The sequence below is a fragment of the Oncorhynchus tshawytscha genome, linkage group LG05 (assembly GCF_018296145.1).
Source record: "Oncorhynchus tshawytscha isolate Ot180627B linkage group LG05, Otsh_v2.0, whole genome shotgun sequence".
In the NCBI taxonomy this organism is placed as follows: Eukaryota; Metazoa; Chordata; class Actinopteri; order Salmoniformes; family Salmonidae; genus Oncorhynchus; species Oncorhynchus tshawytscha.
The window spans coordinates 18,362,590-18,380,107 of NC_056433.1; the positions used below are offsets into that span (position 1 = coordinate 18,362,590).

Genomic DNA, 17,518 nt, shown 5'->3' on the forward strand with positions numbered 1-17,518 from the left:
TTTAAGTATGGGTATGCGGACACGGCCAGTGACTTTGAAAGAGGGGTCACAAAGGGACATATGAGGTTTGTGTGTGTGTGTCTGTCACCAGATCTCAATCCAATTGAAGACTTATGGGAGATTCTGGAGAGGAGCCTGAGTCAGCGTTTTCCACCACCATCGACAAAACACCAAATGATGGAATATCTCGTGGAAGAATGGCACATTGAAGCTGTTCTGGCAGCTCATGGTGGCCCAACTCCCTATTAAGACACTTTATGTTGGTGTTTCCTTTATTTTGGCAATTACCTGTATGTAGGATTTGTTTGGTCATAATGCTATTGAAATGTATCAACTGCACTCAACAGCCATTTTTACAATCTGAACAGGAGGTATACTTAGACTACTATCCTCTGGACACGGCTTAAAATTCTAAGGAGGTGGAACTCTCATTGAAAATAGTTATAATATTTGTATAGGTTTTATAAGGTGTTTTATCATTCCATACTTTCAGAGAGTCTTTTATTATTTTTTACCATGCATAAGCTCCTAAAACCTGTAAGTATGTGAACCGTGAGATCCTGGACCACACAAGCATGCGCTTGTTAACGCAATAGCTTCCTCGACTAGTAAAATCCTCTAAAGGTCCAATCATCTATTAAGCTAATTCCCCTCCACCACCATGCATACGCTACTGAAATGAGATCAGATAACAGTCAGCCCACTTGAAAGATGGCTACATATAGATCGTCATATTAACTAGTGCTTGCATACCATTTCACCCGTTGAACATCAATGTCATGACTCAACTGAAACCCGATACTTCCAGCCAATATGTTTCAATAGCATCAATCCATGTTACGACACCTAAATGTAATACTTAACAATGTCCAATTTGCTATCAAATGAACATGTGACACATATATTTAATTTAATGTAACTGATTTATTGACGACTTCGGAGACATTAAATTTAAATGATGCAAGTCGGCAAGTTGAAACGGCCTGCTGATTTGCAAAAGGTATCCTGTTTTCTCTGGGGGCGTATCATGGTTCAAGTCTCTATTCCGGGGTTAATAGTTTAGTATCCAGCCTATTGCTCCACCAATGAACAAACTGTACGACGGCATTGGCCCAATGATTTACAGTGCATATCCTCTCTCTACACCATTATTGCTCCTACGTCCTACCATATAAAGTCATGTTAACAGTCCTCCTGTATCACTTCAGAGGAAGTTTCAAACATAATATCAGCTACAGCACCATTGTACTTCCCAGAATGTGTTTGTCGACACAAGTTATTTTGCACTTGAACACTCAATGGCTGCACTACAGACTAGGAGTGCAGTATCAATAAATGCTTCTTGAAAGGGTATAGTTGTTATCCATATTCTTCAAATGGCATATGTTAATGCATTCATAATCAACATTAAGCGGTCACCAAAGGCTCTTCCTGTGTCAATTACAGTTTGAGATACTCTAAGCAGAAAGCAGCGTCGTTATATTTCGTTGCGAGGCATCATTCCTCAATGAAAGTAAACACGTGTCAGCACCTTCTCACAAACTGTTTTTTATCAACAAATGAGAAGTTGGTTGAAAGGAAATTAATGAGAAGTCATAAAAAATATAGAAGATGGCCAGACGCAGAAATGCGTAATCGTTATTTTATTACACCCAAATTACGGCGTGCCGTGTAAAGGCACGGGGACGAAGACCAAACAAACACTATACAGGGTAGAAACCCAAACAAAAGAGCGAGGAGTTCCTCTAATAAATAACAGAAGCGCACAATGATTAACACATGGCACGAGACCCGTAATCATCTGCGCAATCCACAATGGCACGAAAGCCAAAACACACAGCACACGTACTCACACGAACCAACGGACATTCAAACAATAATCGACAGGACACTGGTAAACCAAGGACACACTTATACAATTACTAATCACTAGGAATAGGGGCCAGGTGTGCGTAATGAGAGTTCAGGAGGGATCCGTGACAGACTCATTTGAAGTATGAGCACATTCTTCTAGTCTGGAAGCAGCCAAGCCCTCTAAGCTAAGGAGTGATGGGTTTCAGGGTTGCTGCGTGATGTGTGTTCCTCATGTAATCATAGAGGCAGTCATTCTCCCCACTGTCTGATCCAGGGCAGGTGAGGCCTGAACATCATTCCTATGTGTGAGCAGCTTGTCATTCCTGAGATCCCTCCTCTCCGGGTTTATCTGCTCCCAGACTATTGATTCACCACCAAACCCTAGCTCAGTAATAGAAACATAGGGTCATTCATCAAGATGTTGACTCAGGACAGGAGATGAAAACCACTGGCAAATTATCATGTCCCTCCTCTCATCCCCAATCAGTCAGAACTAGGGTCCATCCCTAAATATGCAGAGTTTCTACTCCAGCCCCAGCAGCAGCCCAACGACAACAGCCAATCTCCAGCCTGATTCTCTCTACCTCTACCTGGCCATGTGAGGGATGACCCCAGGCGGCCCCAAATCAGTGCACATTAGTGCTCATCTGTCTTCATCACTCACTGGCGGAGGCCTTTGGGCTGAGGACTACATCTCGCCCACAAGACAAAAGAACCACACCATTAGTCTTGATTCCATTTCAGGTGCAATGGTGACTTCAAGTGTCCTGCCATGGCCAAGGACGGTGCCGCCTCTACAGCCTTCTTTCTCCCAGAGGACCTCCTCTGAGGGATGGAGCCACTGGTCTGCCTTCAATCTCTCATCCTCATAGTCCACTCTATGGACGTTGGCTTGTCCATGATGAATGTGGCCTACCATTTGTCTTTATCCTATTAGAGGTGTGTGACACCAGGTGGACGGCTCGAGCCTAAAGGAATACATTGAAATGCTACCTGTAGGAAAAAAGGTTTGAGCCATATAGCCAGTTCATTGGGGTTTAGTTAAGAGGTTGAACATAAGAGGTTTGAATGATGTGGTGATTTTGAAGGCCTAAAGTTATGCGTTGGAAACAACATATTTCAAGCCGATTGATTCATTAGTTAAGCAAATATCTGATTGCTCATTCCAGTGCAGACTGGGATGTAATAAGTCATTAAGACCTGCAGCAGAGCAGAGCATTATCCAGAGGTCTCTATCTGCAGTGCCTGAAGACCACTGTACTTTAGAGCCATCTTTTCATTTGTAACTGCTTTAACGCTTGGCTAAAATTCATGTCCAAATAACGGTTTTAATTACACGATTAGGACAGATCTGCATTCCCTCAGGAAAAGAGCTGATCAGTCCCTTTTCTGGGAAGCTGTATACAGAGAGGCTTAAATCCATGTGATAACATAATGTAAATATGCTATGCAAATCTACATGAGATTTCCACATTTTCCCATGGCCTCTGTCTTGTTGACTGATCTGAAGGCAGATCTGAATATTCATTATGAAGACATGTTAATATGTATTCAAGTCCACTCCGGTAGCCTGATATTCTATGTTAGCAGCAGGAGGGGTAGGAGTGCAGACTCCATAGGGCTGTAATTAATGTACCAGTGCCTATACAGTACCTTAAAGGCAGATCTCAAATCAAATCAAAATGTATTTATCATATGCACCGAATACAACAGGGGCAGACCATACTGTGAAATGCTTAGTTACAAGCTCTTAACCAACAATGCAGTTCAAGAAATAGAGTTAAGAAAATATTGAATAAATAAACTAAAGTTAAAAAAAATGTTTTTTTAATAAATATAATAAAAAGTAACCCAATAAAATAACAATATTGAGGCTATATCCAGGGCGTACCGGTACCGAGTCAATGTGGGGGGTACAGGTTAGTCAAGGTAATTTGTACATGTAATAATCTCACGAATAAACCCATTTAAATTACTTCATTACAAGCACAATGAGAATAATAACAGAATTGCCGAGAACAAACTGGAAAAGGACAGCATTTTGAAACAATTGACCTTTAAATTGAGTTTCCAATTGGAAACAACACAACTGGTTTGAGTAAGATTTAAGGTACAGTTAAAGTCGGAAGTTTACATACACTTAGGTCGGAGTCATTAAAACTCGATCTTCAACCACTCTACAAATTTCCTATAAACAAACTATAATTTTGGCAAGTCGGATAGGACACCTACTTTGTGCATGACACAAGTCATTTTTCCAACAATTGTTTACAGACAGATTATTTCACTTATAACTCACTGCATCACAATTCCAGTGGGCCGAGGTTTACATACACTAAGTTAACTGTGCCTTTAAACAGCTTGTTCAAATGTTCATAAATGACCATGGTCAAATAATAATAATCACAGTAGTTGTCGAGGGTGCCACTCAGGAGTAAATGTCAGTTGGCTTTTCATAGCCGATCATTATCTCTACCGATCCTGCTGTCTCTAGAGAGTTGAGAATAGCAGGTCTGGGACAGGTAGCACGTCCAGTGAACAGGTCAGGGTTCAATAGCCGCAGGCAGAACAGTTGAAACTGGAACAGCAGCACGGCCAGGTGGACTGGGGACAGCAAGGAGTCATCATGCCAGGTAGTCCTGAGGCATGGTCCTAGGGCTCAGGTCCTCCGAGAGAGAGAAAGAAAGAGAGAAAGAGAAAATTAGAGAGCATACTTAAATTCACAAAGGACACCGGATAAGACAGGAGAGGTACTCGAGATATAACAAACTGACCCTAGCCCCCTAACACATAAACTACTGCAGCATAAATACTGGAGACTGAGACAGGAGGGGTCAGGAGACACTGTGGCCCCATCCGATGATACCCCCGGACAGGGCCAAACAGGAAGGATATAACCCCGCCCAATTTGCCAAAGCACAGCCCCCACACCACTAGAGGGATATCTTCAACCACCAACCTACCATCCTGAGACAAGGCCGAGTATAGCCCACAAAGATCTCCGCCACGACACAACCCAAGGGGGGGCGCCAACCCAGACAGGAAGATCACATCAGTGACTCAACCCACTCAAGTGACGCACCCCTCTTAGAGATGGCAGGAAAGAGCACCAGTAAGCCAGTGACTCAGCCCCTGTAATAGGGTTAGAGGCAGAGAATCCCAGTGGAAAGAGGGGAACCGGCCAGGCAGAGACAGCAAGGGTGGTTGGTTGCTCCAGAGCCTTTCCGTTCACCTTCACACTCCTGGGCCAAACTACACTCAATCATATGACCCACTGAAGAGATGAGTCTTCAGTAAAGATCTAGGAGCACGAGGACAGATGCAGAGCCTCGGTCTGACGCCATTGAAAGGTAATTTACCACCTTCACAAGTTGAGTCTCAGTGCTATGATGGGGTCTAAAACTAGACTGAAGCATTTCGTATACATTGTTTGTCTTCAGGCAGGCAGTGAGTTGCTGCGCAACAGCTTTTTCAATTTTTTTTGAGAGGAATGGAAGATTCGATATAGGCCGTTAGTTTTTTATATTTTCTGGGTCAATGTTTGGCTTTTTCAAGAGAGGCTTTATTACTGCCTCTTTTAGTGAGTTTGGTACACATCCGGTGGATAGAGAGCCATTTATTATGTTCAACATAGGAGGGCCAAGCACAGGAAGCAGCTCTTTCAGTAGTTTAGTTGGAATAGGGTCCAGTATGCAGTTTGAAGGTTTAGAGGCCATGATTATTTTCATCATTTTGTCTAAAACACTTGTGTCTCTCTTGATCCTAGGTCCTGGCAGAGTTGTGCAGACTCAGGACAACTGAGCTTTGAAGGAATACACAGATGTTAAAAGGAGTCCGTAATTTGCTTTCTAATGATCATGATCTTTTCCTCAAAGAAGTTCATGAATTTATTACTGCTGAAGTGAAAGCCATCCTCACTTGGGGAATGTTGCTTTTAAGTTAGCTTTGCGACAGTATCAAAAATAAATTTCAGATTGTTCTTATTTTCCTCAATTAAGTTGGAGAAATAGGATGATCGAGCAGCAGTGAGGGCTCTTCGATACTGCACTGTACTGTCTTTTCAAGCTAGTCGGAAGACTTCCAGTTTGGTGTGGCGCCATTTCCGTTCCAATTTTCTGGAAGCTTGCTTCAGAGCTCGGGTATTTTCTGTATACCAGGGAGCTAGTTTCTTATGACAAATGTTTTTAGTTTTTAGGGGTGCAACTGCATCTAGGGTATTGCGCAATGTTAAATTGAGTTCCTCAGTTAGGTGGTTAACACATTTTTGTCCTCTGACGTCCTTGGGTAGGCAGAGGGAGTCTGGAAGGGCATCAAGGAATCTTTGTGTTGTCTGAGAATTTATAGCATGACATTTGATGCTCCTTGGTTGGGGTCTGAGCAGATTATTTGTTGCGATTGCAAATGTAATAAAATGGTGGTCCGTTTGTCCAGGATTATGAGGAAAAATATTAGGATCCACAACATTTATTCCATGGGACAAAACTAGGTCCAGAGTATGACTGTGACAGTGAGTAGGTCCAGAGACATGTTGGGTAAAACCCACTGAGTCGATGATGGCTCCGAAAGCCTTTTGGAGTGGGTCTGTGGACCTCTCCATGTGAATATTAAATTCACCAAAAATGTGAATATTATCTTCTATGACTACAAGGTCCGATAGGAATTCAGGGAACTCAGTGAAGAACGCTGTATATGGCCCAGGAGGCCTGTAAACAGTAGCTACAAAAAGTGATTGAGTAGGCTGCATAGATTTCATGACAAGAAGATCAAAAGATGAAAACGTCTTTTTTTTTTTTTTTTTTGTAAATTGCTATCGTAAATGTTAGCAACACCTCCACCTTTGCGGGATGCACGGGGGATATGGTCACTAGTGTAACCAGGAGGTGAGGCCTCATTTAACACAGTAAATTTATCAGGCTTAAGCCATGTTTCAGTCAGGCCAATCACATCAAGATTATGATCAGTGATTAGTTCATTGACTATAACTGCCTTTGAAGTGAGGGATCTAACATTAAGTAGCCCTATTTTGAGATGTGAGGTATCACGATCTCTTTCAATAATGGCAGGAATGGAGGAGGTCTTTATCCTAGTGAGATTGCTAAGGCGAACACCTCCATGTTTAGTTTTGCCCAACCTAGGTCGAGGCACAGACACGGTCTCAATTAGGATAGATGAGCTGACTACACTGACTGTGCTAGTGGCAGACTCCACTAAGCTGGCAGGTTGGCTAACAATGGAATTTTGGAATTTAGAATTTTTACCAGGATTAAATGTCAGCAATTGTGAAAACTGAGTTTAAATGTATTTGGCTAAGGTAAACTTCCAACTTCAACTGTAAATGGTTGAATCCATGAATCCATTTTTCAAGTTCTTCTTGTCCTAATAAAGACCAAAAGGGGACACATTTCCTGCACAAAGGGCCTTTCCAGTTGTTGCTCTTTTCCAATTAGATGAGAAGACAGAAAGGTTCATTTCATACTTGTTTATTCCACATCAGGACAAATTGATTTCACTCCTCAGATTGCTGAAATCCTCCAGTTTCCTCCACTCCAGGCTGAAATGAATCAGGGTAATGTTCCTTCTAAGTGAAAATAAAAGTAATTTTCAATGCTGTACTGGTCTAACTAATAATGAGGTATGAGTAAGGATAAGATGGGAAATCATTACTCAGCGAACATTGTCTTTATCACATGGAAAGACAAAATGGAGGGGCAACCAAGGAGGAAGTTTAGGGTGGATACCTTGAAATGTCTGACTTTCAACAGGATCCTGAAGAAAAGCATTAAAAAAAGCAATTGGACATTGATTTCTTGCTAATGCCATCAGAGAAAGAGGGAAGGAGGGGAAAAAATCTTTGCAAAAAACTTTATGAGCCACTCATGCATGTTATTAAAATCGTTGAACTTAAATCCTCATTGAAAGATATGGGATATACTGTAGATAAGACCTAGGAAAGGAAACCTCAACTTGCCAGAGACTATGAACTAATATACATCTTATCAATGCATTTATGGCAACCATAAATTTAAATGACAGGACACTAAAATCCCCACTAGTGATACGCAAATATCCCTGTAAGAGAATATTGAGCATCTCCAGTTCACTCATCAATTCCGTTAGCGCCAGTACTGTGTGCATGAGGATGTCTCTGCCTTCACAAACCATAGCTTGGCTTGTCCCTGTTCAGCAAAAAGTCATTAGTAGTAGTTAGTACAACTTTGTGCTATCTATTTAACAATTGATCTTCAGCTCAACTCACATAACTTTTTGTCTAAGATCACAACGCCATTTGGGAAATCATCCTATAAGAATTACTCTGTGAAGAACAAAATACCAACTGTTTTGTGTCTAGCGACCCATCACAGTTTGCCAGTGTTTCTGTTGGAATGGATTCTTGGGCAATTAAGAGTTGGATCTTGTGGAACGTGGGAAGAATCAGCACGAGAGCATAATGACAAATAGCTCCATTTACATTTGAGTCATTCAGCAGACGCTCTTTTCCAGAGCGACTTACATCTACAGTAGTGAGTGCATACATGTTCATACTGTTTTTCATACATTTCTCATCTTCTCAGAAAACAGGCTTCAGCCCACGGCTGCCAGCACATCACTGTCTGTGTTTTTTTTTCTCACTTATGTCTTTTAACCATTCGGATCAGCTCAGAAAAAGATCTGATGTGATTGGTCAAAAGACAAGAAAAAGTATTAGAATTGGGCTGACTGTCTAAAAATGGCCACTGAGGCACAATCCTGGTACATCACAGAGTTCACAATGCATGACCAGTTTGAGGGCTGGTGGAATAGGATAGAAAGGAAACAACATGAAGGAGAGGAGTTAGAGCTGTCCTTCATTTATACATGTTTTAGATACCATACAGACAACTGATGTACAGTACGGTGTGGTTGAGCCCTAATTAGTTAGGGCAGCATGTTGAATCTGTCCATTGTTTAAGATAGCAATTAATTGTGCAGCTCATTGTGCTTGCAAGCGGCAGTGTATAAAGACCAGGGACATACAGTACATACAGTATTTACAACAGTGTGTCGTTGTAGATTATTAAGGTACATCTATCACATGTATGGGGCAGAACATCAGTGCAATAAACCAATTCCACACTCCCTTAGGAGTTAAAGGGCCAATAGTGCGGTGTCGTGGTCTTGTTAAGAAGATAATAATTTATCTTGAGGGTTACTTTTGAATAGTAATGCTTTAATGCAGTTTTGTGTTTTAATCAGATTTAAGTTTCCCCATGGCAATGATTACCCAGGGGGGGCAACGCTATTGTTATATTTACAAGGTTAAAACAAATAACATAAATTGTGCACGGATGTTACGGCTCTCGTTGGTAGAATGACCGGACCAAGGTGCAGCGTGGTAGTCGTACATCGTCTTTTTTATTGATGACACCAAAAGCAAAATAACAACGACAAAAAATGAAAGCGCACAGTTCTGTAAGGCAAAGAAACTATACAGAAAACAAGATCCCACAATCTAATGGTGGGAGAATGTGCTGCCTAAGTATGATCCCCAATCAGAGACAACGATAGTCAGCTACCTCTAATTGGGAACCACACAAGGCCAAAAACATAGAAAGAGAAAACATAGAATTTCCCACCCGAGTCACACCCTGACCTAACCAAACATAGAGAATAATAAGGATCTCTAAGGTCAGGGCGTGACAACGGAGGACTGAAATTAGACATCATGAGATGTGACTGTCGCTGCAGGTTATTGGAACCCCACATAAGAGTTCAGCTAATATTAAACATTATGCAAAGAATTGAGATCTACTTTGCAACAGGGGTAGTAGATTTGCTGACATTATATGGAGTGTTTTTAAAAAACCTAATACTAGGTCCAGCAGCTTGTCCACAGGGCAGGGCATAGATCAGATATAGAACATAATGGTTGTAGGTCACCAGGTTGAAGTTTCCCTAAACCACAGATCTAGAAAAAGCCTATTCTCAATCCTAAACATGACCATTAGAGGATATTAACATATCTGACCCTGTATTGTGGATAGGAGTAGCTTCTACCTTCTGTGGTTGTATTGGCCAGACAGTTGTGGTCTCTCAGAGCAGTGGTTCCAACTCCAGTCCTCCAGTACCTCCAACAGTACACCTTTTTATTGTAGCCTTGGACAAGCACACCTGATTCAACTTGTCAACTAATCATCAGGCCCTCAATTAGTTGAATCAGTTGAGTTTATCCACGGCCAAAACAAAAATGCATGCTGTTGTGGGTACTGGAGGACTGGAGTTGGGAACCACTGTCTTAGACAGGCATATGGGAGTGAGGGCCCCTCTCGTCTCCTCACATGACTGAGATTAGAGCGGTGCCGGAGCGGTCAGTCAAAGTGAATGTCATGTGTGGGAGATCAATAGCCTGACAGGAGCTGGTGTAGAGAGGTACAGAACTGACAGCTAGTCAGCTACACATGAATACTTACAACCTGGTTGCCATTCTTTGTCTGTAGGTGTCTAAAAGATCATGTCCTGGGGATTTTGACATGTAGCCTATGTGGATTTATATGCATGTGAGGAAGTCAATAAAGCTACAACCATAGTATTCACAACAAGTTGACCTTTTACATCTGTTTTCAAGTGCAAGGAATAGACTTTTGAAAAATATTATCTGAAAAATCATGTTTTGTTATTTACTTTATTACAGTGCTTGTCAAATGTATCAATGAAAGGACAACTATGTCACACCGGAGTCCATATTGAATCATGATACATAGGCCATTCATTCTAACTACCTTGTTTCCTCCTTGAAATAAGAAGCACTCCTTTCTGGCACTTCAGATGATGGTCACACATGAAAATGGAGCACTTATTCGAAATAAACCTGATATTTCAGCGCCATGTACAGTGTGATTAGCCTCTTGATTCAAGATGCAGTATTACCCCATTCACATAAGTTCTCTCCATTTGAACGTCAAGTGAATTCAAAATGACTGGAGGTTGAGAGCCACTGAGTGAGAAGAGAGCACCACCCACAATTGGATTACTGTACCATTCTTTCAGAGTGATTACAGCAAAGGCGCAGGTTTATGTCCCAAATAGCACCCTGTCATGTCGTGCACTAGGAATAGGGTGCCATTTGGGACACGGCCCGCATCTCCACTGTGGCTTTCTTCATTCTGTTATAAAGGATTAACCACTGTGCAGCTGCAAGCAGACGAAGGAAATTACATCATCCAACACTGAATTTAGCTAGTTTCTGCACAAATGAAAAAATATACACAACTGTTCAAAAGTTTGGGGTCACTTAGAAATGTCCTTGTTTTTGAAAGAAAAGCACATTTTTCGTCCATTAAAACAACATCAAATTGATCAGAAATACAGTGTAGACATTGTTAAAATTGTAAGTGACTATTGTAGCTGGAAATTGCAGATTTTTATGGAATATCTAAATAGGCGTACAGAGGCCCATTATCAGCAACCATCACTCCTGTGTTCCAATGTTACGTTGCGTTAGCTAATCCGAGTTTAACATTTTAAAAGGCTAATTGATCATTAGAAAACCCTTCTGCAATTATGTTAGCACAGCTGAAAACTGTTGTGGTTTCGATTACAGGCTCAAAATTTGATTTGATTTGATTTGAAAATGGTCAGAAACAAAGCACTTTCTTCTGAAACTTGTCAGTCTATCTTGTTCTGAGAAATTAAGGCTATTCCATGCGAGAAATTGCCAAGGACCTGAAGATATCGTACGACGCTGTGTACCACTCCCTTAACAGAGCAGCGCAAACTGGCTCTAACCAGAATAGAAAGAGGAGTGGGAGGCCCCCGGTGCACAAATGAGCAAGAGGATAAGTACATTAGAGTGTCTAGTTTGAGAAACAGACATCTCACAAGTCCTCAACTGACAGCTTCATTAAATAGTACCCACATAACACCAGTCTCAACGTCAACAGTGAAGAGGCAACTCTGGGATACTGGCCTTCTAGGAGTCTTATGGCTTGGGGGTAGAAGCTGTTTAGAAGCCTCTTGGACCTGTTTAGAAGCCTCTTGGACCTCTCTGAGGTAGCAGAGAGAACAGTCTATGACTAGGGTGGCTGGAGTCTTTGACACATTTTAGGGCCTTCCTCTGACACAGCCTGGTATAGAGGTCCTGGATGGCAGGAAGCTTGGCCCCAGTGAGGAACTGGGTGGTTCGCACCACCCTCTGTAAGTGCCTCGCGGTCGGAGGCCGAGCAGTTGCCATACCAGGCAGTGATGCAACCAGTTGCTCTCGATGGTGCAGCTGTAGAACCTTTTGAGGATCTGAGGACCCATGCCAAATCTTTTCAGTTTCCTGAAGGGAAATTGGTTTTGTCTTCATGACTGTCTTGGTGTGCTTGGACCATGTAAGTTTGTTGGTGATGTGGACACCAATTAACTTGAAGCTCTCAACCTGGTCCACTGCAGCACCGTCGATAAGAATGGGGGTGTACTCTGTCCTCTTTTTCCTGTAGTCCACAATCATCTCCTTTGTCTTGATCACGTTGAGGGAGAGGTTATTGTCCTGGCACCACACGGCCAGGTCTCTGACCTCCTCCCAATAGACTGTCTCGACGTTGTCAGTGTTCAGGCCTACCACGGTTGTGTCATTGGAAAACTTAATGATGGTGTTGGAGTCATGCCTGGCTGTGCAGTCATTAGTGAACAGGGAGTACAGGAGGAGACTGAGTACGCACCCCTGACCGGCCCCTGTGTCGAGGATCAGCATGGTGGATGTGTTGTTATCTATCCTAACGACCTGGGGAAGGCCCATCAGGAAGTCCAGGGTCCAGTTGCAGAGGGAGGTGTTTAGTCCCAGGATCCTTAGCTTATTGATGAGCTTTGAGGGCACTATGGTGTTGAATGCTGAGCTGCAGTGAGTGAGTAGCATTCTCACATAGGTGTTCCTTTTGTCCAGGTGGGAAAGGGCAGTGTGGAGTGCAATAGCGATTGCATCATCTGTGGATCTGTTGGGGAAGTATGCAAATTGGAGTGGGTCTAGGGTTTCTGGGATAATGTTGTTGATGTGAGCCAAGACCAGCCTTTCACAGCACTTCATGGCTACAGACATGAGTGCTACAGGTCGGTAGTCATTTAGGCAGGTTACCTTAGTGTTCTTGGGCACAGGCACTATGGCACTACTAAGGCACTACTAAGACACTTGCTAGTTGGTCAGCGCATGCTCGCAGTACACGTCCTGGTAATCTGTCTGGCCCTGCGGACTTGTGGACATTGACCTGTTTAAAGGTCTTACTCACATCGGCTGCGGAGAGCGTGATCACACAGTCTTCCGGTACAGCTGGTGCTCTCATGCATGTTTCAGTGTTACTTGCCTCGAAGCAAGCATATAAGTAGTTTAGCTTGTCTGGTAAGCTTGTGTCACTGGGCAGCTCTCGGCTGTGATTCCCTTTGTAGTCTCCAATGGTTTGTAAGCCCTCCCATATCCGACAAGCATCGGAGCCGGTGTAGTATGATTCAATCTTAGTCCTGTATTGACGCTTTGCCTGTTTGATCGGAAGGCATAGCGGAAGGCATAGCGGGATTTCTTATAAGCTTCCGGGTTAGAGTCCCACTCCTTGAAAGCGGCAGGTTAGTGCGGATGTTGCCTGTAATCCATGGCTTCTGGTTGGGGCTTGTACTTGGTCACTGTGGGGACAATGTTGTCGATGCACTTATTGATGAAGCCAATTACTGGTGTGGTGTACTCCTCAATGCCATCGGAGGAATCACGAAACATATTCCAGTCTGTGCTAGCAAAACAGTCCTGTAGCTTAGCAGGCAAAGGGTGGCTATTTGAAGAATCTCAAATATAAAATATATTTTGATTTGTTTCACACTTTCTTGGTTACTACATGATTTCATATATGTTATTTCATAGTTTTGATGTCTTCACTATTATTCTACAATGTAGAAAATAGTAAAAATAAAGAAAAACCCTTGAAAGAGTAGATGTTCTAAGATTTTTTTACCGGTAGTGTACAGTAGGCACACGGTAAGCGTTTAAAAATGTACATTTCTACAATTATCGACTTTTAATGTAGTGGGAGATACTGTATAGTCCATGTGAAGTACGTTTTGGAGTTGAGTTTTTCTTAGCTAGGTTTACACCTGTTGTATTCTGTGCACGTGACAAATAAACATTGATTTGATTTGGTTCTGTTAATGTGACAGGAGCGATCTTGTTAATATATTGGTATAATAATCATACATGCAATCATTAAAGCTTCAATCTAATATCACTAATGGCCAATATGGTAATTGTGGACCATTAAATGTCTTAACCTTCACATAATGTCTCTTTAGTGAATTTATGACCAGGTTTTGTTTTATTGCTTTTCACACATTCTTCTCCAACTTTTGGTCATTTCTATAATTGCATTTGATTTTATGTGATGCAATTAGTGAACGGAGCAAACATTCAACATCTATTAAAAGGAATAACATGTTTTTTTAATGTACAGATAAGTGCTGTGTGGTTAGTAAAAGTTGGAACAGGTAAATAAGGTTTTTTCACCTCTGCAATGAAAACGAAATATTCTGCTCTCCAAAACAATTACGAAGCTTAACTACTGTAACTAAATCTTGAGTAACAGCACCTGCATAAGCTTTGTTAGTTACATTTGAATATGCAGGAATGTATATTCATTTATTGATGTAAAAAAATGGGTACCAACTCACTAGTACATATCCCATTGTTCCACTTGCAGCAAAGGAAAAGACCAGCCAAGTTGTCTTACGCTTGACAGATTCAATCTGCTCTGTGATGACTGAATAATTAAAAAATCTAACGTATGACCATCTGGCAGCTGTGAATGCTACACATCCAGACTAGTTCTTCAAATAGCTTTTGTGACCAAACTAGCCTAGTGACTGAGAAGCCTCATTATCGATATTATATACAACTGTATTAGGAGGTTGATCATCTTCTAATGTACTAATTGATATTTGTGGCACTGCGTCCAAAGTTATGCTTTGGATGCATCTTTATCAAATACCGACTTCAGTGCCAAATTATCTAGGGCATTGTCAGTAGAGCTGATGATATGGGTTATCTGCTAATTGTCCTATTATATAATGTCATGACAGTGGCAAGCATGAAGCCCCTAGAAAGTCTTTCAAATAGTAATTGGTACTATTGGTTTTATGGATATTTGAGGACTTCTCCCTGTCAATAACACACACAATTTGCCCTGGTTATGAATTATTTACATTCTACATAGCTGAGGATTTTTATATAAAGGACCACATGTGTTTTTATGGTAGGCTAATTTGATTCACATTTGAACATGGAAGTTGCACTAGCCTACTTCACAAGAAACTTATTGCACTTGCTCCGACCATCACCTTTCTTGTCTGAGCAGAGCTGCATGTCTTTTCCGCATCCAGCTTTCTTCTCCAAGAAACACGCCCAAACTCTCAACATCAGTCGTCCGTCAGAAGTCTGCTGCTACTGGTCGAGGTCTGTGGTGGGGGGCGATCCTATTGTATTTGGAACTCAAAAGCTTGAACGCGCATATTCCAACAGCACAGTATTTGTTCAAGGTCCCCTAAAACCAGAGAACAGGAGTGGACGTACTTGAATGCAGATCTAACATTTCCGCGGGACAGCTCTGAGATTCACCAACAACATTAATATCCCAATAATTTAGCAGATTTACACCTGTCTTCTTATCGCCAAGACTGGTGACAGTCTGGAACCATCGAGATGATTGTTTAGAATACTTTGAGAGCATATGAAAACAGCCGACCAGAACATTTTCTAGACGACTCGCTCCGGGACACTCTTCCGGCAGTGTGTGAGACGGAGAAGCACCTGCTCTAGCCTGCGGGAAGTTGATTATGTGTAGGCGCTTTCTGACCTCTACTGCGTCAGTTTTTGTGCATTTCGCTGCTGAGAGGATAGCCGGGTCCCGAGGAGGATGCCGAACAGGTACAGTAACATTTTGCTGGTTCAAAACATTTTTTTAGACGTGTCATGCGCTTCACAATGTCGGTACAGCGCTGGGTCCTGACTAGGCTGTTTTCTACCGACTAATTCGTCACTAAGGCATTTAGACAGGTAACTAGAAGGAAGCATAGGCTGTATTGACATATTTTAAGTTTTCATCCCAAAGTAACTTAGTTCATAGAAATAATAGGCCTTTGCATTTTCCTCCATAATTCCAACTGTCAGGGCAGAGCTCAAATTGACCTTCTAGACATCATTATTTTTGCCCATGATTTAAAAATATAATATGTATAAACAAACAAACAAAGGTTTTCTTTTTGTCGGCCTTTCAGTTCACAGTTAAACTAACTTCTGTATTGGACACAAAGTATACTATATCTCCATCTAATAACCATGTAATAACCTCCAGAATTTCAAACATATTTCCACTAAATTCATTTGTAACACTTTATCACCTGTTTATAGTTGATGTATTATAAACATGCACAGCCTCTACAGTATGGGTTTATGCTGTTATTTGCTGTAAATTGCTTTATGAATTCTTATAGCATGTTTTAGTATATACCATACTATGGGAGTGATAGAGATCACTAAATGCATTACACAGGCAGTTCATAAAAATTGTTGATGATAAAACAAAACATCATATAGAGATAGCTTTTGAGATACATTCACTTACAGATTGCTTTTTAGAATGTACTATAATACACTATATAAAGAAAAGTATGTTGACACCCCTTAAAATGAGTGGATTTCAGCCACACCCATTGCTGACAGGTGTATAAATCGAGCACACAGCCATGCAATCTCCATAGACAAACATGACCAGTAGAGTGGCCTAACTGAAGCGCTCATTGACTTTCAACGTGGCACCGTCATAGGATACCACATTCCCAACAAGTCAGTTCGTCAAATTTCTGCCCTGCTAGAGCTGCCCCGGTGAACTGTAAATGCTGTCATTGTGAAGTGGAAACGTCTAGGAGCAACAACAGCTCAGCCGCGAAGTGGTAAGCTACACAAGCTCACAGAACGGGACTGTGCAGAGCGTAAAAATAACCTGTCTTCCGTTGCTCTTCCGCTGTTCGAAGAACAGATGTCCACATACTTTTGGTCATGTACTGTATTTTCTTAGACCTGTTCTCAAAGTTTTCACTTTCATCCAGCAAATTAAAATCAATAGAACCTGATTACTCTGATGTGCAAATAGAGCTCCCATGTCAGACATTTTCAGATCTTAAAACAGGTCTGGGCTTCTAGTGATTGGGTAGGTAGATTGAAGAGGGTCTTTGCTTTATAAACACAATATTTACTGTATTTTAATGTATCATTCACAGGTTTACTCTTGAGGTTTCTCTGTGTTCTCTTTTGAAGGATGGAGACCAAGGCATTATTTAGACAGGAAAGTGCTGGTTGTATTGCACCCTAAGTTTGCTTTGTGCTATCCATTCATATTTTTCCAATGCCAATGAAATTCATGAGTTTTAAGTGATACCAGACCGACCAACACAATGCAAACACACATACATACATACACATTACACACACACACACACACACACACACACACACACACACACACACACACACACACACACACACACACACACACACACACACACACACACACACACACACACATTATCTATCCTGGTGCCTAGTCACTTTGCCCTGCCTTCATGTACTGTAAATATGTACCTCAACTACCTCTTACTTCTGTACATCTGTTACCGGTAC

At 41.7% G+C, this 17,518-nt stretch overlaps 1 protein-coding gene across 1 annotated transcript in view; it reads left to right on the forward strand.

Annotated features, from left to right (window-relative positions):
• Positions 1 to 15,230: 15,230 nt before the first annotated feature.
• LOC112250056 (heparan sulfate glucosamine 3-O-sulfotransferase 5) overlaps positions 15,231 to 17,518 on the forward strand; it is a 90,483-nt gene continuing 88,195 nt past the window's right edge. The window contains exon 1 of the mRNA XM_024419894.2: positions 15,231 to 15,766. The gene's annotated coding sequence lies outside the window, so the exon portion shown is untranslated. The remainder of the gene's footprint in view (positions 15,767 to 17,518) is intronic.